The sequence below is a fragment of the Aythya ferina genome (assembly GCF_964211825.1).
Source record: "Aythya ferina genome assembly, chromosome: 11".
In the NCBI taxonomy this organism is placed as follows: Eukaryota; Metazoa; Chordata; class Aves; order Anseriformes; family Anatidae; genus Aythya; species Aythya ferina.
In genome coordinates, this window is record NC_140307.1 from 174803 (window position 1) to 202579 (window position 27777).

Sequence of the window (27777 nt, forward strand, 5' to 3'; positions counted from 1 at the left end):
GGGATTCCCCTAGAAATATGTTGAACAAATCTCTGCTCATCAGCTGTTTGTCACTTAAAACTGACTTTAATCTTTCTGACAGTGATTTCTGATCTAGTAGAACGTATAAATTTATCTTTTCTAACAGAGTAACATACAAATGCATCAGACCCATCCAGCCTTCTGAAAAGATTTCTCCATAGAGCAATGAGTTGTAGTCCCAGATCCTGTGTATTTGTTGTTGTTGTTGTTTGTTTGTTTTTGTTTTTCTTCAGGATGCTCAATGACTTGAGTTCAGGGATAGGGTAGGTCCTAAAACTGCGGGACAGCTTCTTATAAAAAATTTCTTGGGGAGCAGGATTATGCTGCGTACATGAAAATGATGCATGCATATGTGGTTTCTTGGGCTAAAATAGTAATGTAAGAGTTCCTACATAGTCCAATAGCTGTCACAAGATCACTTTTTTTTTTTTTAATTGCAAGTGTGATTCTTTGACCTTCTTTACCTAAAGTAAATGGAGTACTGCAGGCACACAGTTTAATTGAAAGAAAAAGTTCAGCAAAATTAGATTCCTGTTCTCTTTGGGGATGGGGTGAGGGGTGGAAATGGTAGAGGAAGTGCTATCTCCCATTGGTGCTGTGATGTTCACTTACTCCAGAAAAGCAATACATGTAAGAAACCACTCTGATCAAAAATGTGGCCAGTATAGGTATCTATTTTGCTCCATCCGTATCCTTTCCTTAATTATCACTTAAGGCTGGTATGTATGGGAAGCTTACTAACAAAACTGTCAGTACAGTGCTAGTAGGTGAATTCCATATGCAGGCATACTTAGTCCAGAATAAACCTCCATTAATCAAATAGTGTTGATTGAATTATATAATGAGAAATAGATTTATATGGTTATATTTTGTACTCTTAACTAGTCTTAATACAGAACAGACAAAAATTAACACTTGGTCTGTTCTGTTCTTTCTATTTTCTGCTTTACCTTCACGCATACCTCTAATTTTCCAATTTTGCCAGTTTATTAGATAAAGCTCCCAAAGCCGAAATAACTGAAGTTGTGAATATTCACTGGTAGCTCTTCTGAAGTTAGTACTTGCCCTACTAAACTATTATTTTTGCTTCTAAAACTAAGTATCGTGGTTTAGTATTGTTGGTAGTTTGTGGAATTCAAATTCTAGAAGTGTATATGGCATATGTGGAGGTAAAGAGTAAATGGGTGGGTTCGTCATGAAAGTCTTTTTGAATTCTTCATGAAAAATGAAGGTAGAACAGTTCTGTTTTATATTTCACATGTAAATAAAGATTCCAGGTGTCAAGATCTGTTTGAATGGAACTAGAGGGATGATTAACACTTAAATTTGATAGAAAAGGAAAACTAATAATGAAGTTGTTAGTAAAAGGTTGGTTATTTGTTCAGGACACAGAATGAAAGAAGCATATTGTCATTGTTGCATTTTCTTAGTACTTCTTGTCCCAGTGGATGTGGGTATTGTCTTACTTGATTTATTTTTAAATATGAGAATGCCAAGAAATATTAAATGCAGGCCAGTCTGTCCTTGAGGTAGTAGTGTGAATAACTGATTTGTATTTCTCAATCCTCTTTAAATGTGTTTGGTGGAATGCATTTTAAATACATCTAAAACAGTGTCTTTTTATCCCTACTGGTATAGATCTTTATCTGTAGAATTACTGGGCAGACAAGCTGGATGAGACTAGAATTTTTCATGGTTAAAAATAAAAAATGAAGACAGCAAAAAGTCCCCAACCAATAGGACACAGTTATATTTTGCTTTCAAATGACCTCTGTTTAGCAGTTCTACTCATAGTTTATAAAACCGAGGCCTGGTCTGGATTTTGTTTGCTACACTTTGATGCTTGCAATCGTGGAAACTGGTTATGGCTGTTCAGTTACTTTGCCTTTAGGTAGGTGAATAGTGTGAATTTTACCAAAGCCTACAACTTTGCTTCTGAAACTTTGAGTATTAATGATTGTGCAGGAAAATCTGCAGTAGACAGTTTGACTCCTATAAAGAATATTCTTCTGTTCTGAAGATGAGACTTGCTTGTACTTTTACTCATATTTCATGGAGATTAATAATTCAGAAGTGGTTATTGATTTTTCCTTCCATTTGTCTTTTTTCGTCTTGGGTTTCATCTGAGCTGCATCTTTGCAAGAAAGCACGTGCTACAGTGCTCATCCTGCAGGATGGCATAAAAGCAGGAGGGAACAGTGCCTAAAATGGATGTCCTATTTGATTTCTGCTAAAAAAAAAAAAAAAAAAAAAAATGCTTATTTCACATCTTTTCCTTTCTTGACTAGTAGGCCTTACAAGGAGCAAATAGCTGTTTACCATAATGCCCCCTACCATGCTTGCTATCTACTAATGCTAGTTTGGAGGAACTGCATTTTTACTATTCAAATTTCAAATATGCCTCACTGAACAGTTTCTGTTCTGTAATCAAAGTATATGGCTGTTTCCTGTAGTATCTTTGCACATAGTAGCAACTAAATCCTCTGTTTTTTTCTTTTTTGCTTGTCTTTAAATTGCGATTCATTGTGAGAGAAGCTTCCATATGATGGCACTTAAATCTGAACACTGATAAGTCACAGGTTCTGCATTTTTCCAGGCATATGACCGCTGTTTTATGTTTCTTAAAGAAAATGCCTACATTTCAACATCTCAATGTTTTCCGACTCTAAATATCACACTGAGGAGAAAGGTAAAGGAAGACAGGTATGGGTTAACAAAAACTCTCTTTTTGAGAGTCTTCAGTAGTCTTTTATACTGAGTTGCATAACAGAAATGACAGGATATTGCAAACTTTCCCATGTATATTTTGTTCTGGAAATCTTACCTATGCCACTGCCAATTCTAAAAGTTGTTCTACCTTCTCCCCAGCCTTTCTTTTGCTTTGTCTATCAGGCTTAGCTTCCCATCTTCAGTTTGCATAATCTTCAGTCGCCACTGCTTGTTGCAGGTTTGCCCCTAAGGATCCTGCTGTGAATTTCAGAACTGTCCTACAGGTGTCCTCTATAACATTTGTTATCTGGATAACCGTATCTGGTAAATCAGTGCCTCTGATCTAATAAATACTCTCCTTAAAGATGTCAGCAGCCTTTCTGTTTCTGTTCAAGCCTAGGAGGCAGTTGAAAAAGCAGCAAGTCCCTGGGAATCTCATCCTTCTCAGGGTAGCTGTTGTCTATTACAAAAGATAAGTGGCTCTTTCAGAGAAAGAATGAGATAAGAAACTGTTAAACATATCTGGAAGAAAAAGATGCTCTCTACAGTAGGAAGGATCTTGCACCATAGTTTGGTTCTTGCAGCTTCTCTCACACTGCCTTAGGTATTTCTTTGTTACTTTTCAGTGCTAGACCTGGCTTATATCTTCTGTTGTTCTCAACATATGCTGAGACATGTGAAAAGACATGATGTGCCTCTGGCTGGAGAAGTCTGGTGGGTGTTAACTGGGTACTAATGCTGATGAAGGCTGCTGAGGATACACAGGCAGCATGGACTCTGTGTGTGGAAGACAGGAGTTTTTCTTCAGGTAGACGTATGCTACTTATTGGCAACATTTGGAGCAGTCTTTCCTTGAACTCCTTGTTATAAAACCAACAGGATTATATCCTAGTCCCTCCTTCCTCTCTACTGCATTAAGCCACCCTTTTCACAGAATGGCTGAGGTTGGAAGGTACCTCTGAAGATCATGTAGTCCAACCACCCTGCCAAGAAGGATCACGTTTTGGGTGCTATGAAGTCATCCTTTGCTCATGCAGGCTACACATTGGTTCCTACTGTGCCCCAGTATTTGCTTCAATCCCTCTTTATGTTCCTTCTGGTGTTTTAGTACTGCGCATGCTTGCTCCAGTTTTGCAGCCTTGATTTTTATGTCTCTTTATCTTTTCCATCGAGAGCTCTAGACAGGTCATCTTCTGTTATTTTCCCTAAAGCTTTTGAGTTGCTGAGTTAAATTAGGATCACCATTTTTAAAACCTTCTTTTCTGGGACAAGAGAGACCAGAGTGTTGCCAAAGAACTCTCAGGTTTCACAAATTTGTTTAAAGTAGGAATTGGAAAAGAGGTTGATAACAGGTGCTGACAGTCTCTCTGGACCTACATTAAGAATGCTATTTGGTGAAGAAAATGATAAACAGACAAATGTAACAGATGATTTGGCCTATCCACCTGTGAACTTTTTAAAAACCACAAGTCAAAGTCTAAAGAAACTATTTCTCAATAGCTCAGGTAATCACTCATTAGGCCCTGAGGCATCAGAAAGATGAAAAGATTACTCTCTAATTAAGAAGTGAGCATAAATGCCTAACAATAGTGGACCTGCAAAGCAGCTGAAAGAATAAAATACTTAAGGGATCAAATGTTCCTTGACAACTAACAAGGTGTGACTGCTTTTCAGATATAGATACTTTAAAAATATAGTCACTCAACAAGAGCACGAAGTAAATACTTAGTCAGAATTTAAGCAGTCATACAGAATGGAAGGGTACTCCTATTTGTAAGTAAGAAAGAAAGCTGGAAAGACACACAAAATAGTTACACAAAAAGATTCAGGTGTATTTAGCAAAAAACAAGTATTTAAAAAAATCCTGGTAAAGCCCATAAACAAGAGCAAAAATCAGTGTACCTGGAGAGAAAAGAGGATAGGCAAGAGGGTTGTAGAAGTGATTTTCCAAAAGCTTGAAACAAGTAGTCAGTTTTGTTTGTTTGTTTGTTTTGTTTTTTTAAGAAGAGAGCCTGTGGAAAAGTCAGTAACTGGGTAGTCAAAAAATAATCTTCCAACAGGATGGATGCAAACAAATCCTTGCACAACTGTGGTCTCCTTCATACAGTATGCTGCGGAGGTATCCTGCTACTTCTCTAGTAATTACATTGCCAGGCCAGTCTTCTGTAATGAGATACCAGAAGTCAGAATTCTTTGCATTGTAAACTGTGTGCTTTTCATTTAGAGGTGCTAGGAAATACCTGACCTTACTAATAAAAACAGAACTCAAATTAAAAGCATGGCTATGGCTTGGTGTATACATGGTAATCCTTTGTTCCACCAATCCAGATGTTTGTATGCTGTTTATTAGAATCTCTAGTCTCATTAAAGACTTGGTGTATGGTTATGAAGGAAAATCAGGTGCATTTGAGCCAAAGAAGCCTATGGAAGATAGCAGGCAATTCTGAGCCACTGTCTGAATATTTACTGTAAGCTCTATTCAGTATTATGCTTTAGCATAATGTTCTTGGAATTCTAATATTTCATCAAGAAACTCAGCCTTCACTTTATATAAACTTTTCAACATCATAGTATAGAAAAGCATGGAGGTGCGATCCTGGCTGTAACCTAATACTTGAAAATAACAAGAAAAAACATCTTAAGAAGTCATTTTTGTTATTTGTGCAGGCCTGGAGAAATAGCCAGTTTGTGACTTCCAAGTATTTATGATCAAGAACAATCCTATCAGTGCGATACAGACTGAGGTACACAGCGATGATAAATGTTCGTGTCAGTAACAGTTTAATTCCTTATGTAATTCTATGCTCTAGTCAGTGGGGATCTATACCTTATATCTCAGGAAGTTTCTAGGCCCTTTCCAAGCCCAGCAGACAGGGACTACAGTTTTCCAGCATAAAGAGAGGATCTTTGTTTCAAACCCTGGTGACTTGGTGGCTGTCATTATTTGACTCATTGAAGGAGATTTTTTGTTAGTGTAAGTGGTAGAAACTCCATCCCTTCTCTAATTCTGTTAAAATAAATCTGTCCTTGCATCATAGAATAGTGTCCCTAAATACCAGTGTTCAAATGGTTCTTGGAATGGAACATCAGTAAGCCTTAGTTAATACCAAGAGCACTAGTTTTATTTTTTTTCCCCCCTCAATGTTTTGTGGTCCTGATGTTTGTGATGTCTTACAGGTGACAAGTGAAATGTACTTATTTCCTGAAAGAATGAAGAAACTGTGATGTTGATCATAGCTCTGTAGGTCTTTCTGGCTTTAGAAAGTAGGAACTGGAAGCTAGAAAATGGCCTTCCCTTTAGGAACTGGAAGAGACTTGAAGTTCAGTAAGTGCTTTCTTACTTAGTGCACCTTTTCTTCTTTCTTTGACAGCTATTCTTAGGGGGTTGGCTTTTGTTTTTTCTAAATGATAATTTGTTGATCTCTTTAGAAGCTGAAAAGAAGAGGCTATCTGCAATTGTCATCTGATCACATAAAGGCAGGAGGGCTGCCTCAAAGAACTGTGCAGAAAGAAGGCTTTTTAGGCCAGTTAAATGACTGGTTTGTGGTAAAGGCAGCAACTGTTTTAAGAATCCCTTCTGCTTTGAACAAATGTTTTGCTAGTCAAGCAGCACAGATATGAGCTGATTGTACGCCATGAATTTGTACTTTGTGAAAACTGCATAATCATATAACAAACTGGAAAGTGAGGGGGTAAATTAGAGGTAAGAGATGCATCTGTCTCCTGTTCATTCATTTAACAGAGAAAAACATTTCTGATATAAACTCTCAACAGCAACTGGAAGACTCAATTTTTTTTTTTTGTGATTTACATGGAGGCAGATACATTGAGACAAAAGAGATAAGATCATGTTAGCATTTCTCACTTTATAGATTTCTCACTTTATAGAAAAGGCAGAGGAAAAGCACCATTAAAGACATGAGAGTATGGACGCACTAGTGAAAGTTAATGGGAAATAATTCTTTTTATTTTCCTCTCCTGAATTAGGGAGTATGACACAAAATCACTGGCCAGAAGTTACAAATCAAGTACGTAGGAGGAAGAACCTTTTGTACATGATGCGTTGCTAAACAGTTGCCACAGAGTTGAAAAGTATACATAGATTCAGAGCGCAATAGAGAAATCTTCTAAACGAAGATGGAAACAACCTTTGTTGGAGAGCGAGGGCTCCTAAGCTGGTGTCTTCCAGAAACTAAGAGGTATACTCGCCGGTATACCAATCTGTCTTGTATCTTATGCTCTTGCACAAACTGGTTGAGTTTGGAAGGGACCTTTGGAAGTCATCTGGTCCAACCCCCATGCTTAAGCAGGGTCACCCAGAGCAGGTTGCCCAGGACTCTGTCAGAGATTCAGAGATCTTCTGAAGATCTCCAAGGAAGGAGACTCCACAACCTCTCTGGGTAGCCTGTACCACTACTCAGTCACTTGCACAGTAAGGAAGTGCTTCCTGATTTTTAGGTGGTACCTCTAATGCTCCAGTTTGTGCCTATTGCCTCTTGTCCTGGCACTTGGCATCGCTGAGAGGAGCTGGGCTCTGTCCTCTCTGCACCTTCCCTTCAGATGCTGATGAGATCCTACCTGAGCTTTCTCATCTCTAGGCTGAACCGTCCCAGCTCTCTCAACCTTTCCTCGTGACAGATGCTCTGCTCCCTTTGTTATCTCAGTGACCCTTTTCCGAACTCCTTCCAGAAGCTCTATGTCTATATTGTTCTGGGAAGCCCAGAAATGGACACTCAGCTCCAGGTGTGGGCTCACCAGGGCTGAGTAGCAGCATGACCCCCTGGAGTATCAGCTGCTCCACCCAGTTTTGTGTCATCTGCAACCTTCTTCAATCACTTAATTGCAGTTGTTGCTATTTCTCTGTGGCTGGAATGTTATGCTGTACTGATGATTCTGGTGACTGGAAAATAATTGTGCCCCCCACCACTTGTTAGTTGCCCGGTTTGACTGTCAAGTGCGTAGCTGGGCACAGAGCAACAGATCAGAACTGCTCCTTGTGGTGACTTTTACTTTGAAGGTGAAAGCAAAACTTAGAAGGCCCTGTCCTCACCTAGTGCTTGCCACAGGCATTCCTAGCCACCACAGTACGCTTACTGGCATGTGCAAGTAGCTGGTGTCACTGCCTCTGTGTTGGAACTGTCAAGCAGCAGACTGGGATGTGGCAGGTGTAACAGAGCAATTCAGCAGCTCCCATTGCACGAAACTATATATATATATTTTTCAATATGCAGCTGAAGTTTGTCTCTTTGAGTTCCTATTTAAAACATATTAAAAAAAAAAAAAAAAAAAAAAAGCCTCAGATGTTAGATTCCACTGTGTTAATGTTTCCTGAGGTTCACAGATATTAACCACTGATTAGCATCATCTGCAAGCTAGGGAAAGTAAAGTTGTAATTTATTGTTAAAATGCATCAGAATTTGGTTACAGTTCTATTCCTGAGCCTTCCATTGTCTCAGAAGGTCACCGAGAGGGACACTTGCTGTAGGGCAGGCAGGACGCCTTCGGCTTTCCTAGTTAACTCTGTAAGCTGGGACCTTGTGTAAGGCAAGCAGGACCCTGGTAGTGGTTTTCAGTGCTTGCTATGGATAAAAGGTTACTATTGGCAATTAACATATTATGGAGTAGTTACAGGCCCTGCATGGAGTGTTCCAAATACTGGGCTCTCATTCCTGCTCTGCTGGGCTTAGAAGCATGCTTCCCCTGCCTCGCAAGTCTAACAGATCAGGCACTGTGATATTGGTTAAGAAATGAGTTGCGAAGTTCTTAGCGAAATGCTTAAATCATTTTCTGAAAACCGTGCTGGAAATAATCTCCAGAGCTCAGGTTGCTGGCATTCTCGCGTCGCTCACTCAAACTCTGCTGCTAGCCAGGCAGCGCTGTCACCAGCCAAGCTGCTCAGGCTGTACCGGCTCTCTCCCTCTCGGTTCACGGCTAGCCTGGCGCAAAGCCCCCCTCAGACGAAGGGGGGAGTGCCGCTGCTCAGGGGCACCGCTCCGCGGAGCAGCCTGACTGGAGCCCGCGGGGGAACAAGCGTTCCGGCAACGCGGGGACCCGCTCGGCCCCCGCCACGCACCCGGCCTGCCCGCGCCCACGAGCGGCCGGCCCCGACGGCGGCGCGGCGCTGCAGCGGCGGGCAGCGCGCAGGGGGTTAAGGCAGCCCCGCGCGGGGCCGCGGGCGCGGCGGGGGCCGGGCGGGGGCCGGGCGGCTCCGCCCTCGGCTCGCCCTGACACAGCAGCTGCCGCCGCGGGCCTGCGCCGCGCATCCCCGGCTCGCCCCGCGCCCCGACACGGCCGCCGCTCCGCGGGCCGCGCGTCCCGGGACACGATGGTATGTGCGCGGCGCCCGCCCCGCCCGGCCCGGCCCGGCCCGGCCCGGCCCGGCAGTCCCAGGCTTGGGCTGGGCTGGGCTGGGTTGGGCTGGGCTGGGCGGCGGGGGGGCGGCCGCCGTCAGGACCCGCCGTCAGGACGGCGAGCCCCTCGCGGGGCCGGGGCAGCGCGGCTTTGTTCTGGGGCTGATGCCGTCCGCTGCTATGGAGAAAGCTCGTCGGTCGGGGGAGGACGGGTTCCGGGGGGTGGGGGTGGGGGGGTACTGGAAGTGCAGGTACCCGGCCCGCGGACCGCGCCCGGCCCCGGCTCCCCGGCCATGGCCGTCCGCTGGCGGACCGGGGGGCCGGGGCCGCGCTGCCCTTGCGGAGGAGCGGCTGAGGGCTTCGCGGAGCAGGCTGCGGCGGCCGCGTTTGGCCTTCCTTGGAGTCTTATTGGAGCCGGGGGCCGACCGGCCGGTGGTCGAGGGGGCCGGGGTAGCGACAAGAGGGCGAGGGGGCTGCGGATGGCGCTGGTCGTTTATGACCCTTGTGAAGACCTCGCCCCTTTCAGCTGCTCCTGCTCCCGGGTGTCGGGACAGACTGGATTCCCTAGCTGCTCAGCTGTTTACTGCGCTTGTGTCGTTAGCTCAGGCACAGAGAAGGATGCCCAGTGAATCTGGAGGAGGCTCTGGAGAAGACTGTCTGCCTGCCGGGGGCTGCCGGAGCCAGCGCTGCGGCGCTATGTCTGATCCTGGCGTGGTCGTGCCTGAAGATGCGGCGCTCGGGAGAGGGGCGGCGGCGGCACAGGGCACCTCGCGGGCGCTCCCTTTCGGCAAGGCTCGGTGGAAGCCGGCATTAATGCCCGCACCGCCGTCCAGCTCGGCGCTGGTGCTGGAACGAGGCTAATGCCTGGCAGGAGCGGGGAGGGCTGTAAAGGGGGACTGTCGTGCCGCCGATTAGATGAAAGAGAGATGCGGGCACCCTCCTGCTATTTCTCTTTCCTTCAGTGCTGCACACCCACGCACGAGTAGTCTCGGAGTAGCTGAAGTCTGGCTTTGAGCTGCTCAACGCTACATTCTTCCGCTACAGGAGGCCAAAAAGCATTCCAACTCTTCCAGTTAGTGGGGTAGGAAAAAGGGAAGGTTCTTGCAAAACGCAAGTGAGATGCAGCTTTTCTAGGGCAGCGGAGGAGGAGAAGAGATGTGGCTAGATTTGGAGTTGAATTTTGTTATAGTAGGCTACAAGGAGGCATTTTGTGCTTTAGAAGTGAAAACGACAAAGTGCTTTCTTTTTCCTAGTAGCAGTCCTTTGTCGTCCCTTACCCTGCTGTGCTTCCCCGTGTAGCACAGTGGTGTATGGGGCCAGCTTTTCCCTTTTTGAGGAGGGGAGAAGGTGCGTTACCGCTGGTGCAGTGTGATGACACCTTTGCGGTCCATGGACACACAGGGATCTGTTTTTTTTGGATATCTTTGTCCTCCGTTAGTATTGTCTGTAGTAAACATCTTGTTAAAAGTGTTAAATCATCTATGCTAGTGCTAAAATGTATTGAAGCATCTCAAAATAGGGCTTTTTATCTACAGCGTCCAGAGCTGGAGCAGGGTTTAGCGCGGTGCTCATGTCAGGCTACATGACTGTGAATATCTATCGGAGACTGCTGTTTTGGCTGCGAGGAAGAAAGAGAGGCAAACCTCTTTGACTGAGGAGGGAGCAATTAAAAGTCGGTACTGATGCCAACAAAAGCTTTTTTAATAGAAAAGAGAGGGGCCGCTGTGGCTGGGGGCTGTGAGCAATCGGGCTGGGGCTCACAGTGATGTAGGAAGGAGAAAAAGGAGGGAGCTGGACATATTTATCGCACAGCGGGCTCGGAGGGGAGGAGCGTGGCTGCTGCACACTCACACGCAGAAACGCGCGCACACACACTGCGGCAAATTCTGCAGCTGGTGCCTGCTGGCTTATGACTGCAGAAAAAACAAGCTCCAGTTTAAACTCTCTGATCTCAGAGACGAGGCGTTTCTATTCCAAGTATCTCTGGTTCCACTGCGAAAAGCCCTGCAGGCTGGGCACTCTTCCAGAAGGACAGGAATTCCTTTTCTTCTGATGGGGCAGGGGACCTTTGACTGCATAAGGTCAGTATCCTCCCTGTCTCCTTGACAGCTCTGTACTGCTTGGTTGCATCCAGATTGCATGTCTGCCCTTACACTTCCTCCAGCAAGTCGTGGTTGTATACAGGCCAGAAACTCTTTTTCTCTCCCCTCCTTTCCTTTGATCTGACAAGGCCAGGCTGTCAAATCTTCCACCTTGCTCCCATTTTGTGGACAGAGGGATGTGTAGATTTGCAGTAGTTTCTCTCCTGGCAAAACAATCCACGAGAGGAATGTCGTTCACATTGTCTTTGCCATTCTTCCACATGTCTGTATTGTCAGTATACCTTAGTCATGTCCTCAGCAGATATGGAGGTAAACAGACGATGGACTTGAGCAGAGGAATACAGTCAGCAATAGCCAGCACAGGCTCTCCTTAGTGAAAGCAAGGAAGCCGTCTGTATGTAAACAAGAAATGCAGCGTGTCTCATTCAAAGGAAGGTGGCTGGGCACCAGACTAGGGGTAGAAGAGGGGTTCTACAGCATGAGCTTCTATGGGGCATGGTCTTGCATTCTTCTGTCTGTCTTCATTCACATACCATTCTAGGTAATTCCTGGGATGGCTGCATCTCTTAAAAGAATAAGAAACTGAGAACCAAGTAAGGATCCAGCAGTATGTCTTTGTGATAGGTGTCTGAGATCCCAGTTGGTTCTACTGCTGGCCTCTTGGCTAGCACAGCCAAATGTGCTATGTGCATTATCACAGGCTTTCGTTTGTGATTGATGGATAGGAAAGAGAGAGACCTGCAGGCCACTGAATGCTATTGGAGGACAAAGAGGACAAGGTTGGTTAATATCCAAGGACTTCACAGTAATAACTAGCTCAAAATGAAGGGTGTACTTTCCAGACTGCGAAGTGTTTGTGAAGCAAAACTACTGCGAAGGGAAGGAAGGGAGGTAGTATAGTTACTGGGCTGATGGTTTGTCTCTGTGTATGGGAAGGAAAGAGAATAAGTTACATGTATATGAAAGCTTAGAAAATATTCAGGGGAAGATTCACTGCAGTGAAAAAAGAGGATTTGTTTTTCTTTCCCCTCAAAAATCCTGAATTAGTTACAGGTCCATATCATTCTACAGACACAAGTCTTGCTGCTGTTGAGAGGAAAGACTAGAAAAGGTATTGAGCTACTTCGGTTCTAACTTGGTTGGTATTTGTTCTTTTTCCATCCCCTTTGAATTGCTTGATTGAATTATGTGAATTAGAGCAGCTTGGATGAATTCTGTGGACTCCTCTTACAAATACACATTTTCCTTTGTCTAGGACAAACATTTTCCCCCTTGCTAAAGCATTCAAGGTAACAAATTTCTACAGGTTTAACGAAAACTGTGGGGCAGTAGAGGAAAGTGATCCAACTTAGTGCCTTCACTGGGACAGTACGTATTCTGTTTGGCCTGCCATCTGGGCAGTCAGCACTTATGCACCAGCTGGTCAGACAGTGCACTTCTATCTCTGAGTGTGCTGCCCCTTGACGAGTTGGTAGTTATGACTCATAAGAGGACCTGAGGATATTGCAAGGAACATGGAGGGTAGCTAGGATTATTACAGTGCGACAGTGCAGTGTGGACACATAAAATAGTCATTAATTGCACGGCTAATGGAACAACTTAATTGTATATCCGGTGCTTCAGGGAGCCTTCCTAGGCTTTATTCACAGATGAACTTGAACATTGGTGTCCTTGGCCAAGAGGTTCTTAGTTCTCCTGAAACAGGCCTCTAAGTCTTGCTGAGTCAATCTTTCAAATGGATAGAGTAACACTGGGTTGGACTATTTTTATGGGAAGTGCAATTTGGTTTCCCTTCTGCGTTCCAAAAAGACATCATCATGCAAATACCTGTGTTTTGAAATAAACCAGAAAGCCCGTTCTTAGCTTCAAAAATAAAGGTTTGGATAGTTCCTCTAGGAGGATGAAATTTGAGAATCGCAAATGAAAGGAGGAGTGTAAGTCACAGATGGGATAGGCTTTAACATGCACGTCTGTTATCAGTATGACCTACTGAACTTGAGTCTCTTTGTATGTATTACTGTCTTTCATGGGCCTTCTTGTGAAGCACCAAAATCTCTTGCAATTTGCTAGAACCTACCTTAGTGTCCTGGGTTCTCAGTAGACCAGGTATGTAAGGTTCTTGGTGAATTTGGCATTCTGCAATACAAGGCATCTTTTTAGTGATTTTTTACTGGCTTTTGAGATCCTGGAGAGTAAGGTGCAACAGGAGGAGAACTGAACTATAGTCACTGGTCAGTGCCTGGGGCGTTTTCCCTCCATTTCTTTAGTGTGAAGCAAAGGTAAAAACAAATATCAGAGCTCAGGCACGGCAAGACTGCCAGACCATTCATGTGTGATGTCTGAGCCAGTTCTCCTTTATCTCCTGGGATCCACCTAAATGCCTCAGGCAGCAGTGGTTTAATAAATGGTTGTTACTGAATATGTTCATAGAGTACCTGACCTGAAAGTCTTTTAGCTCTTTTAACCTTGGGAAGGAGAGACCGTTCCTGTCTCAAGGGAACTGGACATGGTAAGAAAATAGAAATACCAGGTGACAGGACATAAACAGCACAAGCTATAGCCTTAATCCTCACCAGGAGGCTTGTCCAAAAGTTGCATGGTACCACTGCTTGGGTGGGCTGACATTTTCTAGCTCTGTTTTTCAGGTATCTTGTTAGTCTTGAGAAAAGTCCTTCTGGTTCTTTCCAGTGAAAAGATTAAAGCTGTAAAAACTTGGTTCTGTTTTTCACAATATGCTATAAGAAGAAACAGATTAAAAAAAAAAAAGTCTGGAAGCATAACTGGCAAGTCTAGATCATTTGTTTCCTCTACTAACTTTCAAGTTAAGAGATTCTGTTAAGAAACTTTGCAAAATTGTTTTTCCACTTCCTGTAGCTAGCCAGGGATTTCACTGGGATATAGCCATCTCACCTGTGCCATCCTCTGTTAAGTGCCCCTGCCAAATTCTTAAATAACTGAGGAGAAAGATGGGAGGAAAAGGCCCTTATCTCCATTTTGAATGTTGTCTGAGGAATGTCAGCCTGTCATCAGACACTCGTGATACTAACATCTATCTTAGAGGTAAAATGGGCAAGAAACCAGTGACTTCTTGTGGGCTAGATTTATGTTCTGAAAAGCCTAAATGGTGTGAAAGGGGTGGACTGCAATACTTGGACGTAACAGAGAACATTGCCCAGGTCATATAAGAAGTAAATTGCTTCAAACAAGTACGTGGCATCTTTTTGAAGAACCAGCTTGCAGGCTGGTAAATATGAGTGCAGTTGGTGTTTTGGCCCAGTTCCTGACTGACAGATTTGCATGAGTGTTTTAATTGTTAGGGGTTTTCTTTTCTGCTGCTGGTCCATGTTCAAAAGCAAAGGCGGAGGAAGTGGAATGCATGGGACTGTGGAAGGGGTCTGTGCCTGCACGACTCTGAGGGAGCCAAACAAGAGGGAGGCTCTGAGACAAAAGTATTTGTGATCTTAGAAGACTGTTCTAGTCCTTTTTATTCTTCCAAGTTGGTAAGTTCAGTCCCTGATTGCAGCATAATCTGTGAACTGAGAGAGACCTGGCTAACTGCATGGCATTAAGAAGTAGGGGCTCAGGCAACTTCAGTGCAACTTCAGTGAACTCAGTGCAAGGCAGACTGGTGAGAAACAGTGGCTGAGTTGATCTGTCACTGGTATTGACAGAAGATGTCTCTACTCTGACACAAGCCTCCGTGCCTTCTCTCAAATACTTCTCGTTGTTGACCAGACAAGCCTTTTATTTGCTGGCAGAATGCTCAGGTGGCCTGGAAGCTCTGCACCTTTAAATAACTTTCTGTATCTCTTTCATTGTCACCATACTCCATGCTGTAAATGAAATCCCAGGAATCCAGACCATGTAGAGAACTTATGAAGTGGCAACTAGATCCAAGAGTGCAAAGTCAAAATACAGCAAGGAAAAATGTTGGCAGAGGACAGCTGCTTTTTCCTCAAACACTGACAGAATACAGCCCTTCTGTGCTTTACCACTGCTGTCACACACAGTCCACAGCTGGATTCATAAACATGTGTTGAATAGAGATCACATTCAGCATGTCATCTTCAAAGAAAGCAGGTGAGAGAGAAGACAAGCTACTTAGAATGAGACTGTTAGCTTTAGGGCATAGGAAGGAAGTTTGAGGAGTCTAAACAGATGCTAGAAGTCAGGGGCAAAGAGCAGACTTGCTAGAAACTTGGCATCTGGGTGGGCCAACAAGAGGAAATCTGAGATTGATTTGTGTCCTTATTTGTGACAGTTGTCCTCTCTCCGATACAACTAAGTTCTCTCTGCCTCAGGCAAGATCTTGCTTACACAAGATCAGCAGTAACATTTCATATTGATCAGTTGTCCAAAAAAATAAACAAAAATCAGGGAGAAACAGGACAGATCATGAGCTATACCTCCAAGTCAGACAACTATCAGCCAAATACTTCAAAACTAGAAGGACATAGCGAAGATATGTTATGTTCTGCTTGTACAAACATGTAGCCTGTTACTCATATTCTTATTAAAATTAAGAAATTGGAAGCTGCCCAGCTCTGCTACTTACAGGAGTCTTTAGCACTGGTATCTGGAATGATGCATCTGCCTCAGTGACAAAGAGTTTTATGGGAGCCTCTGTTCAGGGACTGGTGGCAAATCACAGCTGAAATTCTACTGACAAGGAAAACGAGAAAAATTAATTTGTTTTCCAAAGGGAACATCATTAGTCTGTCAATAGTTGGTGGAGTGAGGACAACAGATAAGAGGGTGTTTTAAGGTGTTCTTAGGTTTCCTTTAGTGGATTTAGCTGGAGACATTTAAGAAGCTACATCTCTAGCTCCTCACAGCTGGACAGAATGCCCGAATGCAGAGTTGTGTTCTTGATTCATGTGAATGCCTTACACTATTTCACAGCAAAAGAGACAAGGAGAGCTTCAATTAGCAAACAACTCCAAGAAGGAGAGAAGTTTCTCAATGGGAGTTTGAGTCAGCTGAAAGGAACAGAATCTCTCCTGACTGATTCTGCACCTGGCAAACTATACAGAAGTGCTCATCTTACCCATTAATGTAGCTCAGCTGTGGTGTAACTTCCAGTTCAGGGACGTTTAACAAACTGTTGCTGGAACAGTAACTTCTGGAAATAGATACAGCTGTTTCCAAAGTGAACATCTGTGTCTTCAATTAGAGGTTCTAAAATGGCTGAGTTGTCAAGTTGTTCTTTAGTATAAGAGTGAGACAGTATGTGCAATTGAAAAGCAATTAGATGGTTGCTATGGTTGGCATGGTATAGAAATAAAAGTTGTCTGGGAGAGGAGCTGTAGATGGCATGAAAATATTAGAGGCAAGGTATGGAATACAGAGGAAAATGATAGGAGGGTGTATCTCCTGGGATGTAGCAAGTACCCAGCACCTCCCATACCTTATAAAAAAAAAAAAAAAAAAAATCTCCTCTCCTTGTTCAGGCGCTGGCTTACCTTCATCATATTTCCCCAGAAAGTTGTCAGGCATTCTGCACAGTCTGTTCTTATCCAAAAGTGTGACTGAATCTCCTGACGAGCAGTAGCAGTACGGTAAGGTGAGTTATTAAACATCTCTAGCAAGGTCCACAAAAGGAAAACTGAACATTCCTTCAGGCACCTCAAGCCTTTCAGGGTGCTGTGTGATGCCTGCCACTCTTCTCTGTGTCAGTGCCTCGCATCATGAAACCCTTGAACTCTATTAGGCTTTAGTGCACGAGGTGTTGTATTCCTGAGGGGGTGCTCTTCTACCCTCTGCCCAGCTCCAGTCTAGCAAGAATACAAGTAATAATGGTAAATATGCCATGTATATATAAAACTCCCATCAGTCCATGTCTGGGATGTTACCAAAACTAAAACCAATACCAGGAAACTTCCACAGCTCATTATTCTCAGCTGCTGAATCATGCTAGAAAGCTAAAACTACAGCACTTTTCTCATAATATTTTTATTATATTAAGTAATTACTGTAACTGTCACTGTTTACATGTGTTGATAGTGATAGGACAAGGGAGAATGGGGGAATGGTTTTAAACTAAGACAGGAGATTTAGATTGGAAATTAGGAGAAAGTTTTTCACTCAGAGGGTGGTGGTGAGGCACTGGAATGGGTTGCCCAGGGAGGTTGTAGATGCCCCATCCCTGGAGGCATTCAAGGCCAGGCTTAGTGTGACTCTGGGCAGCCTGCTTTAGTGGTTGACAACCCTGCCCAGAGGAGGAGGGTTGAAACTAGATGATCTTTAAGGTTCTTTTCAACCCATGCCGTTCTATGATTTTGTGTTGTGAATAGAAGCTGGTGGAGAAGACTCTGGGACAGCCCCTTTCAGATGTGATCCAATCCATTGAGTTGATAGCACCCTTTGCTTCCCTCATCTCTGGAAAAGAAACAAAGAGTTGGACATACCCAGAATTGCTGGGATCTCTACCTTTCTTTAGGCACCTGAAGCCAATGATTGGGCACTATTTTGCACTGCAGCCTCCCACCTAGCACTAAAAATATCTCCTAGTCTTTACTGAGCAGTTTACAACAAGCTCCAGCTTTAGTCTTCACCTGATTTTTCTCCACTTACACTGCATGAAAATCTCATGTCATCTGACACAATACTACCTTTTAAGAAAAATGAGCAGTAGAGTGGGAAACATCCCCTTGTGAAGGGATCCACAAGCGGGTCCACTGGCACGTTAGCGATCCTGCTTGAATTCCTGAGCTGGAAGAAATGCACAGATTTAGGATTGCACCAAAGCAGAGGTCTCCCTAACCACAGGGCGCTGCCAGTACCAGTGTGCTCTTTGTGTCCCCTGCTGAAATAGCTGTGGCTTGTATAATTGAATAATTATTCCTTAGAGCTGTTGGGTGAGGGAGAAAAGACACTCACTGTACAGTCTGGCGTTTGGGACACAGATGTGTCACGATCTGTTCACATTTCTGTGCCTAGCGAGTGTTTCAACTATGTATACAAAAGAGACTAACTTCAGCTGGAGGGACCAAGAGCAGCTCTGTTCCGTCTCTGGCAGACATGGAACCAAACAGAGGTTTGTTCATATCCCGAGGGAGTCAGCCAAGAGCAGACCAGTGGCATCTTCCTTTGGGTTCTTTGCCTTCTACAGGACTGCTAGATACAAGCCTCCATGTGCTTCCAGATTCCTTAATACTTCTCTGTGGCAGATCAGGATTGGGATGTAGGCAACACCTTGATTGTGGGCATGGACAACGATGAATTGGAGGGTGTTTTGAGCAGTCAAGAGGAATAAAAAGGTAACTCCGACAGCCTGAAGAGCAAAGTCTCATGGCAAGAAAAAACAAAGTGGTTTAAACTGGCAAAGAGTAGCGACCCTATCTTATCTTCTCAGTCAAAGTGTACGCTGAACCCAATACAGCCATTTTTGTTTGAAAAAAGAATGAGTCTGGGATTTTATGTGCGTGAATAGAGTATCCTGCAAATAATTTTCTGAAAACTTTTAAGGGAGAGAAAGAAAAGTAAAAATAACTGACAAATCAGTGCAAGTTTAAGAAAAAAAATCTTTATCTTTTATCAATAACTTTAAATGGTATTTAATTCTGGCAAATATATTCTGTTGCAATCTAAAAAAGTGAATATTTTGCTTTGAAATTAAAAGTTTTTTAAGAACAGCTCATTAGTAAAATGATTGTTTTAATATAGTAGCGAATATGAGCACTACATTAGCTATGGAATCTAATTTACAGTCTGTGGAAACTGAGACTGTGGGTCATCTTCTCTCTTCAGAATCTGAGGAGCTGGCCAAGCTCCTTTCCTTGTGCTTGGGTGATTCAGTTTGGACGTGGGATGTAACTCTGAACATGAAGGTGGCTGCCTCCTATGTGGCTAAGTTCCCAGAAGTAGAAGCGGACTATTTTGCTAAGCCAGGCTGACACTAGCACTTTCTATGCTCCTGTTTGCCCTCTAAAGGTCAAACCAAAATGAGATATAGCCATTTGCTCTCCATGCCATGTTTGTGGCAGTGGCAGTTACTGCTGGTTGTGTAGGGCCAGGCATTGTTGCACAGATGCTCTACTTACAGCAGCTGCCTCCCTCTGCCAAAAACTTTAACTGTCAGTTTTCTTTAAAATAGAATTTTCCCCAGATCTTTCCTTTCTAGATCCCACCACAAACGTCCACATGCTGTTCAGAATCTCTTCAGCCAATCCATCTGCAAAGGGATTTCTTCTTACATTTATTGGGGATGCTCCTCTTGAACATGTTGAGCTCACAGGCAGCAGGATGAGTGCGTGCAAACTTTCCTATTGCTGCTCACATTTTAGTTCATACTGCCAGTGCTGTGGTTACCCACAGGTTGCCCATGCTTCTGCTCACAACTATGAAAGCACCAAAGCATGTGTCAAAGGTTGATGTAGCCCCCTCACATGCTACAGCAGGTCAGGGATGTTATTCCTTCAGTACAGCAAGGATACCCAGGTACAGAGATGCACAGGCAGTCGGTAGGTGAGGAGGTGCTGAGCTGTGATTTTGCGGTTGCTGGTTTGTGTACTGGCTGCCAAAGCAATCTTTGTGTTTATTTTTTAATCCCTGAGCCCATCTGACTAGCTGGCAGAGCTTCAAAATCTCCTCCAGCTAGAGCTGGTCCTACCAGCTGTATGCTGCTCAATCTGCATGCTGGAGGAAGGAACTTCAGCAGCTGCGTGCCCTTCAGGTGGTGGTTTTAGGACATTGCTTCCAGCAAGAGTGCACTCGCTCTTCTCCCTTGCTGCTAAACAATGCAGGGCTTCCTTGGGCTTGTTGGTAGGGTGGGTCTGTATTGCAGTAGAAGGTAGGAATATGTTTTTGCACAGAGGGGATAAGAAGTAATCTGTCTCTCAGTAATCTGTCTCTCTTCCAAGGAGCTGTAGCTTGCTGCACTCATTACAGTGTTGGAGTGTTTGTGAGGAAGACAAAGGAGGTAAAGAGGAATAAATAATATTCCCTGGATGGGGGAGAGTTAGTTTCTATGTGGTCAGATGAACAGCCTGCATTCTCTTTTTGCCAAGGTCCTGCTAGCTCTGTAGCACAGACTTTGCACGTTCCCATCAGATACTTTTCCAGGCTAAACAGTCCCAGCTCTCTCAGCCCTTCTCTCATCAGAGGTGTGCCTGTCCTTTAATCATTTTTGTGGTCCTTCTGTGCATCTTGTTTATTAAGGTTTGATGTACCAGTCAGAACATCATGACTGACTTTAGCACAGTCTCCCTTGAAAGATGCCTCTGTAGTGCTCTGGCCTAGGTGATTGTATTTTACAAAGACGAGAACCTGGGTACACTGGCCTGACAATTGATCTCTTATTTCAGGCAAGTGCGTTGTAGCTGTAGTTTCTCCAGTTCTCATCAACAGAATAATAAGACCTCTGAGATTTGGTGGTCTGAAAGATTACAGCAAATGACAGGCAACAGCCCTTGCAGCTATACTTGTTAGCCCTTCAGATCAGCCCAGAAATTATTATTCAGCTACAGTTTTTTATAGGTGCTTTCAATTAGAGTGGCATTGCACATTACATACAAGGATCTTATTTGGCAGCAAGAGCAACTTTTCTGCCTCCAGGGCCATCTGTCTGCTTCTGGGATCATCTCTTTACTCGACATTCTGCTTGTCACGTAGTGACCCTAGACCACTGTCCTTTGTTTTAGCCTAGACTGGTCTTCCTGCATCGTCCTTTTTGCTTGACTGCTGATCACTAAAAACAGTGTCAGGTCCTTCATTCTCTCACAGTATTTGTGTTTGCATATGTAGACAGCCGTGGATGGGTAACTCGCACCAAAATCTATATGGTTTTGCTCATCGCTTGCTTTCCTCCAACAAAACCAAATAAAGTCTACATCCAGTGGGCCACATAAAACAAGCAAACAAAACAAACAAAGAACACTTTTCTCCCTCATCAGTCACGATCCTCAAATGCAGCCTGCAAATTCTGAAATGCTCCTTAGTACTAGCTTTAGAAGTTCTGCTATTGCCTAGAAAAGCTGTTCATCACGTCTGGGACATTAATGTATAATGCTTCCCTGGACAGTTCCTGCTGACTTCTATTCAGAAGGCAACTGCCCTATAGAAAAAGAGCTTTATGCATGCTATCTGTGGTCCTTCAAGATGGAAGTGGCATTGCTTCTGCACAACGGTAAGTATTGTCATCTATGTATAGGAGAATACCCCTCTCTGAACTTTCAGTGAAGTCATGAATGAGGCATTTATATAGAAAATCTTTACATATCATATACTGCAAGCAGTTTGTGCAGGTAAAAAGCAACTAATACCATGAGTAAAAAACTAGTTAAGAGACAGAAAAAAAAAATATGTGGCCAGGTTTGTGCCACATGAGGGGGTGAAATATAAGGGCTTCATGTTTTCCTACTAAATATAAAGTTGATCAATACAGCAATGACCAGAAAAGGGTTTGGAATGAACACGGGGGTGGATCAATTTGCAGATGATTCAGTTGCTTATATCTAGAAATGACTGTTAGGAACTTATGCAACTAAACTGTACAGTCATCATGATGTCCCATTAAATTTATTGTCAAAAAATGCAAGATCAAGTACACTGGAAATATTAAACCTTCCGAACTCCTTGTAAGAGCTCAGTTAATTGCATCATGGCAGGATGAAATTTGGATGTCACTGTATACCCCTAACTGAAAATCCTAATTTGATGCAAAGTTAATGTTAGGTTATGTTATGATGCCTAAAAAAAAACAAACCAAACCAAACCAAAACAAAAAAAAACAAGATAGGGAATAATACAGAAGATACAAGAATTCCACGCTGCGTATTTTTTGTGCTCCTTCTTGTTTTGATACTTGCACTCTTACTTATCATAAGGGCCGTAGCAGAACTAGAGGAGTTTCAAGAATTAGTGACAGTGGGATGAGAAACTCTAGAGAAACTCTCCTTTTAAGAAACAGATAGCAAAGACTATGATTCTGTGATTCTGTGACTAGGGCATTTCTGCCTTGGTGGGGATATAATAGATAGAAACATTCTTTGTAAGTGCAGAGGCATTGTGGTTACTGCAGTAATTAGTGTTCCTTAGCACACAAAGTGAAGATTCATGTGAAAGGGGGATTTCAGTGTTAATGAAATTTACTCCCAGAAATACTGGGGGAGAGGAGATTTTGTTTAATGTATGCAGCAGGTGAGCATGGTTTGAGAGGGCTGAGCAGGGATGGGGATCCATGTTCAGAATGCACCTGGAGATCTGTGGGCCTCAATCTGTGCTCAGATGTTTGTGCCGGGCAAGTTGAAAACAGCAATTTTCATGAGCCGGAGAAGGATAGTCTTCATACTGTAAATGTATTTAAAGTTTTTTCTCATTTGCAGTGAGATTTCCAGGCGTGCAGTTCACCATGCTAGGGCTCTAGTAAGGATCATGGCTATGACCCAAACAGTGTGCTTTCAATCACTGCCCGCAATGTAAGTCACACTGTTACTCATTTCTGTTGCAAGTAATTTTTGTTAGTAAGAAGAAGGATACCAGTCAATGTGTTTAAATCTTGGGCAGGCCTGTGCAGAGGGAGCTGCCAGCAAAGGGCTCCTCAGACTGATGAGCACTTGTATTCAAAGAGGCTTTGGAATGACTGGCATTCCCTTAGCTGCCAAGCCTGCAGCCACTTGACTGTAGGTCTGAAAGGAGTTCAGGAACAAAAGCCTGAGGGCCAATACTCCACAGTCTGACTGCTTTGTCAGACTTTCCTGCCAGTGTTGTGGCCCAGCACAAATATGCTGTCTTCCTGGCCTGTTCTCTACCTTTTGCCTCTTACTGGCCTTGTTCTACCATGGTGCTGTCTCTGAGCAGCCAAGGCACAGTTTCCTCTTCCTGCTGACTTCTCATCTGACTAGTGAGATACTGTTTGTAAAATTTTTTCCAGACCCAGGAGATACCGTTTGTTCTAGAAGCCCACCCTAGTTATAGGCTTGCTTTCAGCTGATGTTTCCTTTTCTGATTTGTTGTGAGTGTCTAGGAAAACTACTATAAAACAAGTTAAGCAAAATTTTACCTAAAGTAAACTTTTTATTTTCCTATTCTTTTAAAAGAAAGTTGGTGTTCTTTCCTACTTTCTTCCCCTCTTTTATCGGTAGGATAGTGAATTCTAAACTCATGGTTCACATATCAGCCAGCTGTAGGAGAACCTCTCATCAGTTTGGCGTCAAGGTTCCTAATCCTGGTGAAATCCTAGGCCAGTTCGTTTCCAAAAAGCTGCAGTAACTGATTTTTACAGGTTTGCTGTGCGCATTCCTGCCTTAGGAATGTTCCTCTGGATGTTGAGTCCAAGCCAGATCAGCAAGTCCCTGAGTGGCAGCAATTGTTGATCTTTCGTTTCAGGGATACAAAGGGGAAACAATACTGATGATTGAAGTAGGACCTTGAGCCCTACTTCTCCCAGTAAACTACTCTGAAAAGGGTCTTGTTTTATCTTGGGCAGTCACCTGATGTCAGCACAGAACCATCATGGCAGGGGAGCCAAAGAAAGTATCACCCTTCTGGCTGTCCCAGCAGCATCTCTCATGTGAGACGTTGTGCCAGTAGAATAAAGCATAGTTGGGCCAAAGGAAGGGTGCTGCAGCAACAGAGGAATAGTGGTGCTGCAGGGCTGGACAAGCACCCCTTCTCTCCCTCAAAGAAACTTTTGTTTCTGCAGCCTGACACGTGCTGACAGTACCTGGCAGTCCAGTGCCAGCCGTGTGCAGCTGCCACAGCCCAGCCTTTGTTCCATCCTGGGCAGGGGTGCGGCTGTTGCCAAGCTGGGCCCGGGGTGCTGGCTCTGAGGGGCTGACAGGCCGGGGGGGTGGCCGTGTGCCACCTCAGTCACAGCACGCAGTTCAGCCAAGAGCGTGTGTGCTGGTCTGATTTCTCTCTGAATTAAGTGCAAGAACCATGTTGGGTTTTGGTGTGCATGCATGTGTACAGTGATTCAGTGTTTCTGGAATGGGCTTGTCTATGTGGTTATGCTCCTGTATCCTTCTGAGAACCAATTGCAGCCAGGAAGGCCAACCATATCCTGGGGTGCATCAAGCACGGCATCGCTAGTCGGTCAAGGGAGGTGACTGTCCTGCTCTACTCTGCGCTGGTGCGGCCTCACCTTGAGTACTGTGTTCAGTTCTGGGCACTACATTACAAGAGGGACATTAAACTGTTGGACAGTGTCCAGAGGAGGGCGACGAAGATGGTGAAGGGCCTAGAGGGGAAGATGTATGAGGAGCGGCTGAGGGCACTGGGCCTGTTCAGCCTGGAGAAGAGGAAGCTGAGGGGGGAACCTCATCACAGTCCACAACTTCCTTGCGAGGGGGAGTGGGGAGGCAGGTGACCTGTTCTCTGTAAACACCAGTGATAGGACCGGTGGGAACGGTGTTAAGCTGAGGCAGGGGAAGTTTTGGCTGGACATCAGGAAGAGGTTCTTCACCGAGAGGGTGGTCGCACACTGGAACAGGCTCCCCACGGAACTAGTCACTGCACCAAGCCTGTCTGAATTTAAGAAGTGATTGGACTGTGCACTTAGTCACATGGTCTAAACTTTTGGGCAGACCTGTGCGGTGACAGGAGTTGGACTTGATGATCCTTATGGGTCCCTTCCAACTCGGGATATTCTATGATTCTATGAATTGCTGCCACTGGAGAAAGGGAATCCACCCAAGACTGGGTCAGGAGCAAAGCTCTGGAGGACTGCACTGCTTCACAAGGTCACTGAATTGTAGGTTGGAGGGGACTTCTTGAGATCACCTACTCTGATCCTACCTACTCAACAGGGTCAGCTACAGTGGGTTTCCCAGGACCGTGTCCAGTTGGGTTTTGAGTATCTCCAAGGATGGAGACTCCAAAACCTCTTTGTACAACCTGTTCCAGTGTTTGACCACCCTCACGGTAAAAAAGTGTTTTTTTTGCATGTTCAGATGGAATTGCATGTATCTCAATTTGTGCCCATTGCCTCTTGTCTTGTCACTGGGCACTACTGAGAGGAGTCTGGCTCCATCTTCTTCATTTCCTACGATCAGGTATTTATAAATATTGATAAGTTCCCTGTCTGGCCTCTTCCTCCCCCCCCCATTCTTTTCCAGCCTAAACAGTCTTATTGTTCTCAGCCTCTCATATGAAAACACTTCAGTCCCTTAATCATCTTCGTGGCCCTTCATGAGACTCAGTACTTCGCCATTCTTACCTTCCATCTGCCAGCAGCTGCTGGCTCCACAGCTTGAACTCTTCTCTTTCTTTCAAGCATGAAGAGGACTGCCCCTCTGTGGGATGGGAGGATGTGAGCAGACTGCTAACCAGCCATGCTTTGTTTACCAGTCTCAGCAGTGACAGCTCAGCTGCTTAGGTTTGAATGACAGAAATGGCAGAAAGCAGCAGTATTTTAATGCCTGTTAGTCCTGCAGACTGGCCCCTTTCCCTCTATGACTGGCATTGTCCGTTACAGAGCCATTAGGCTGACATTGCCTCCACAGCACCTTAGTACCTGGCGCCTGGAAGGATGCCCATGTGTTGGAAACAGTGACTGCTCTCTGGGCCTGAGAGCCCTCTTCATGCAGCACAAGAATGAGGCTACTGGCCTTGGTTCTCTACACCAAGTTGTGTTCTCCAAGTGATGTGGATAACAACTGCCAAAAAGGTCTCTATAAGCAGGAAGGTGGTAAAAGTTGAAGCAATGGGATTGTTTCCATTTCTCAACTGTAGGTCTGGGACGGAGTGGAGTAGATTGCTTCTGCACTGAGCAGCATGAGTGGAGGCCCAGGTTTGGGGTGAGCTGTGCAAAAACTTCCCAATGCAATCAGTGAGGAAACCAGGTACTCCTTGTGTTCACTGATGGGATCTAAGCAACACCAAAATATCAGTGCCTTTACAGTTACTCTTACTTTAATATAAGAGTACGATGAGTGGATGAGTATTTTTTTTTGGCTGCAGTGCATGCCCCAGACACTTCCTGGGCCCTTCTCATATGCTCCACCTGCCACCCCACATACCACTCGCCGTGGGCTCACTTGCAGAATCCCTTCTTTGTGCAGGGGCTTGTTTTCTAGTCTGGCAGAAATGCCACTGAGCTGAGTGCAGACATTTGTGTTGCACAGTGATTGGTTTTGTTTTAGTCTGGAGGGACCATTTCAGACAAACTGAAAAAAATACAAGTTCACAAAGCAGATAGAGAAGCGGAGTATAAATAATTCTGCTCAGAGCTTAAAGCCTTTGTAATTTTGGTCTGAAAGATGCATTCAGGGCATTTCTAGCTGGTTTATACTTAATTGCTGGCAGTAAAACATCCCAGTAAACTGAGTTTGGTTAAAGCTATGCTAAATATTTGCCTTCCTCTGAATTCTTTCTTTTTGTGTCCTTTTGGTACCGTTCTTTGAAATACCAGTTTCATTATGTTATTTTAGAAGGATTGCAATCTGCCCAGAAAGAGAGATGATGGGAGGCTGTGGAATAAAGAGGGTGGGAAGAACAACACTGACAGAGAGCAGCAGTTGTATGGAAGATGAAGGATTAAAAATAGAAATAGATGTCCATTTTCAGTGAAGATTTATGTCCCTCTAGACTATATGAGAAGCTAAACCCTATGAAAGAGTTAAACCCTATAAATTATAAATTTCAACAGTTAAGTTCTAAATGTTTGGCTTGTAGAGTGGATGTAATATCCAGAGATAGGTATTTGCAAAGGCCAGAATGCAAAAACTTGTATACCACCTGCATTGTCACAGGAAATTCTGCAAGGAGGGTCTTTTACATAATCCCGCTTCACAGAATTGTTTGACACAGATACAAAAAGATACCTCTGTCCTTTCCTTTCAGGATAGCAGGCACTTACTACTGTTCTTTCTAAAAAAATGAATAGGGCCCAGGCATTATGTCAATATTTTGTGAAATTTCCATGTAATGCCCACATTAAGTTGAGCACACAAAGTGTTTGTTTTACACTACTAGGCACTTGTTTGCTCTTTGGCTCTTCCCTTTCTGCCTGCATACAGAGTAGATTGTCACCTGGGTGCCTGTTTGTGACTCTCGCAGAAGGAAGACAGGAGAGCAAGCATTTTAGATAGCTCCCATAGCAGCAGTTCACATCTAGGAGTGCAGGTTTTAAAAAAAAAAAAAAAAAAAAAAAAAAAAAAAAAAAAAAAAAAGCCTTACTAAGGAAAAAAAAGCTCACTTAGAATGACAAGAGTTTTGGTATTGGTGCTGCATGACAATAGTGAAGGATGAGTTGGCACTGAGCTTCTTGGCACCAGCTGGCTTACAAAGGACTGTGATGACTAAGGGTTGGACAATACCCATAGATACCTCTTCATGGTAGCTGCAATGACGGAAGATACTTCTGTCTGGGTGGGATAATCAGTCTGTGCCAGTCTGTGTGGGGCACAGTTGTCTGGCACAAGCAGGCAGCTTGATACGTCTGGCACCGTGGACTTCAGAACATGTTGAGTTCAGATGCAGAGAGTGCTGATCCAGAGCTAGGATTTTTTCCTTGTTACCAGAAAGGGCTTGCTTTGGTCTGTCAGACCCAATTAATAAATTGGGTCTTGAAAGTAAGTTGAAGCCTTGCAATCAAAGCCATGCTGAACTGGAATTTTAGAAGCTAAAACATTAGTAGACAAGACCCTTTCTTA

General features: G+C 44.1%; 1 protein-coding gene across 2 annotated transcripts in view; it reads left to right on the forward strand.

Moving 5' to 3' along the window:
* The window catches only part of MAP1A (microtubule associated protein 1A), a 60150-nt gene that overhangs the window by 14309 nt on the left and 18064 nt on the right, over positions 1-27777 (forward strand). The window contains exon 1 of one of the 2 annotated variants that reach the window (XM_084531694.1): positions 9000-9058. The exons of the other annotated variant lie outside the window; for it this stretch is intronic. The gene's annotated coding sequence lies outside the window, so the exon portion shown is untranslated. Of the gene's footprint in view, positions 1-8999; positions 9059-27777 lie in introns of those variants that run through there. 2 annotated transcript variants of the gene reach the window in all.